Source organism: Anopheles aquasalis, chromosome 2, assembly GCF_943734665.1.
Source record: "Anopheles aquasalis chromosome 2, idAnoAquaMG_Q_19, whole genome shotgun sequence".
NCBI classification, from domain to species: Eukaryota; Metazoa; Arthropoda; class Insecta; order Diptera; family Culicidae; genus Anopheles; species Anopheles aquasalis.
In genome coordinates this window covers 40,852,501-40,855,620 of record NC_064877.1, presented here as the reverse complement: position 1 = coordinate 40,855,620, position 3,120 = coordinate 40,852,501, and the positions used below count along the sequence as shown (strand labels likewise).

The following is a 3,120-nucleotide window of genomic DNA, read 5'->3' as shown; positions in this document are numbered from 1 at the left end:
AAACTTAATGGGAAAGAGAATAGCGGAAATATAATTCTTGTTGTTGATCTTAAATATTAAACAACTTGGTAAATCCAAAGATTTATGATCGATTTAAATGGTATCTTTTCATGCATCTAGCTAGATAAAAAATATATTCCGTTGTGATATTTTGAATATCTACCAGCCTTTTTATCTCACCAAAACAGCTAATTAGTAAAGTAGATGTCAAAAGAATAACGATCAACGAAGACTCTAAAGCGTTTTACACTGTGAAGGTCTTATACGAAACCAACCAAATCAGTGTTTGAGAGATTAGAGGCACTGTTTAGCGCAGTGTTAAGCTTCAAACCTAAGCGTCAATCAAAACAAAATCAGTGAAGTAATAGTAAGATGCCGGTTATTTTAGTAGCTTTTTTATTATGCAAATTAATTACACGATTACAGAACGGGTGCACATTGTGGATTTCCCGGCTGTTTCATAGTTTATTTCCCCTCCATTACGGTCGTTGTTTGACTGCTCATTAGGCCTTTAGTAGTTTTTGAGCAGAATCTTTGTCTGAAAACTTACCATAACCGTTTGTGTTGTTAATAAAGTGTAAAAAAATAGCAGTCACTTTTCGTAACATTTTAAATTGCCATCGGTAGCTTGTACAGCCATAAAGAATGCCATCCTCTGGCAGCACTGAGTACGCGCTATTCACGCAATTCACGCACTGAAACGAACTACGCTGCAAACAAAAATGGGAAAAATTCATGTTTTTCCAGCTCACGAACGTGACGGTAACACGCGCCGCGTCCCGACTCCATGTACACACCATCATCAAACGCACCACTGACACCCTGCATCACGGGGATGGTTTTTTTTTGTGTTTGTGTGGGAAATGGTTAAATTATTAACAATAAAAAAGGGGCTGAACAACTTCACACTCTACTCGCAGCCCAGCACCAGCAGCAGTAGCATCGCGTGCGCACAAGACTAACTGGTGGCCGGGTGGACAGGAGTTGGTCCGGTCCCCGGGCGTCCGCTTTTGGCAATTGAGTTGGTGTTTATTTTTATGCCTCGCCAACAATAGCCACACACAATGTCCGCCTGGCCAGCGGTGGCGGTATTTTTGCGCCTTTCTGTGCCTTTGCGCATTAGCATCGTACAATAGAAAATTGGGCCAACAATGCTCACCCTCCTATTTCATTCCCTCGGCCACCGCGACCACCGTGCGTGCCGGTGGAACTGTGAAACTGAGTGAACCCAGCATAAAAAGGGGGCGGACAGGAGCACGATTTGTAATCATAGCGATTACTGTAGCCCGTTGCGGAAATGGTGTCCTATTGTATCGCCCTCAACACGCCGCTCGACGTGACCATTCACGAGCGGTTAGTTACCTTCCTTCCGTGCCTGTGTCTGTACCGGACAGGACAGGACCGGGGTACCACGAGGCGAGCATGAATTATTTAGATTAAAACTCCCATTTTGCCCCAGCTGCTCTGGTCTGTAAAATGTTTCATGTTTTGTGCAACATGTCAGGAACACGGTGCTGTGTATCGGAGTAATGTCGATTTCGATGTGCATAGGAACAGGATTCAATTTGTCAGCCATCAGCGCCACACTTACTGCTTCGCCCAAAAACCAAAGAACCATTCGATCGGTAATCTGTTAAGCAGTATGTGTGCACGTGCTCTGTGAGCGTGTGTTTTCGACGGGATGGTAATCTCGACAAGACGGCCGCTTTTCTTTGGAAAGAATGTTACAAAAGCGAAAAGCGCCTGACACATGGATTTTTTGCTTCCTTTGTAACAGTTCCTTCTCGCTTTGTATCGTTACAGAATAACCCAGGAATATGCTTCCTGTTCCTCCGGACATGCTACGACATCCACTGGCAGACAGAGTAAGAACAGTCTCATCCCCTCGGCTGCTCCCTCTGGCCGGGCTAGTGACGTGAGCAGTGCTGTCAGTGCATTTCAATGTTGAACGTAACCCAGCATCCAGCAGTGATCAATACCGCGCAGTGCGCGAGCACGCTACCGAGAACAAAGCCAAAAGCTTCGCTTTTCTGCGCTTTCCACAACAAAAACCTTCCACGCCTTCCAGCCACCGACGACATCGCAAATGAAGAAGGGAGGCGGCTGGTGGGCCACTCGTTTGCTTGCATCATCGTCACGCGAATGAACGTCGCGTTGGAGTCAGCTGAAGTTTTGATTTGAAAACCCCAATGCCAATGGCGTGTGCCGGTTGTGCGATCGATTCGGTACCGACGGTTTTCGCTTCCGGCGACAGTTTTCGACAGATCGGCAAAACGATGAACGGGGAATATTCCAACGCGGGGTGCAGTGAGCGCAGGCAGCGAGAAGAGTGATTTAACGGAAAACCTTTTCCCCAAGCAGCAAAAATAAAGGTCTCGTAAGCAGTCCCGTCCCCAGTGGCGCAGCCACCGACGCTTGCGCCAGCCAACATTCCACGGAAGTGTGAATTCCGAAAGTGCAGTGATCGTGTGCTCGTATTTGTGTTCGATGTGGTCTCTAAGAGCGTTTCGAGAGCCCACGTGCCAGTGTGGCTGTGTGTTTGTGTGAGTGTATGTGTGTTTCCGTTTCCGCTTCGCGTTCCGTTTTTTTTTTTTGCTTTCACTCCCCTTCATCGCCCATCGTCCGTGCTCTGCAATGGCAACTTTCCTTTCGGTGGCCGGAGGAAAGTGGATAGAGCTGGAGCATGAAAGGGGGTTGTCGTGTGCTGGTGATGGTTGCTGCCGTTGCTGCTGCTGCTGCTGCTGCAGAGTTATAAATTAGCTTTCACAACGGCACGGGCGCGAGCGGTCGCGTTGATCGATGAATTTGTGGTGGACGTGTAGTGTGTCGGTCGTTTCTTTCGTCTGTAGTCTTGCGCTACTGCCAGCTGATCCCGTGACGCCGTGAAGCCGTTTGATGTAGTCACCGGCACCGGTGACGGAAGTGTTCAACCCACCCTGTTGTGTATGTGACAAGCAGCCGCACCGAGAGCGAGTGTAAAACCCCCGACCACTGTAAGTGCAAACGGAAAACCCCCCCCAAAAAAAAACACGATCCTCGCGATTTCGACCGCAAACAACAACAACAAAAAAAAACAAACAGTGTGCATGTGTGCTTGTGTGTTGCTTCTGTGTGTACGTG

General features: G+C 47.8%; 1 protein-coding gene across 1 annotated transcript in view; it reads left to right on the top strand.

Moving 5' to 3' along the window:
* Positions 1-3,073: 3,073 nt before the first annotated feature.
* Positions 3,074-3,120, top strand: part of LOC126581106 (protein turtle homolog B) — a 90,014-nt gene continuing 89,967 nt past the window's right edge. Inside the window, exon 1 of the mRNA XM_050244552.1 lies at positions 3,074-3,120. This exon is cut by the window's right edge and continues 272 nt beyond it. The gene's annotated coding sequence lies outside the window, so the exon portion shown is untranslated.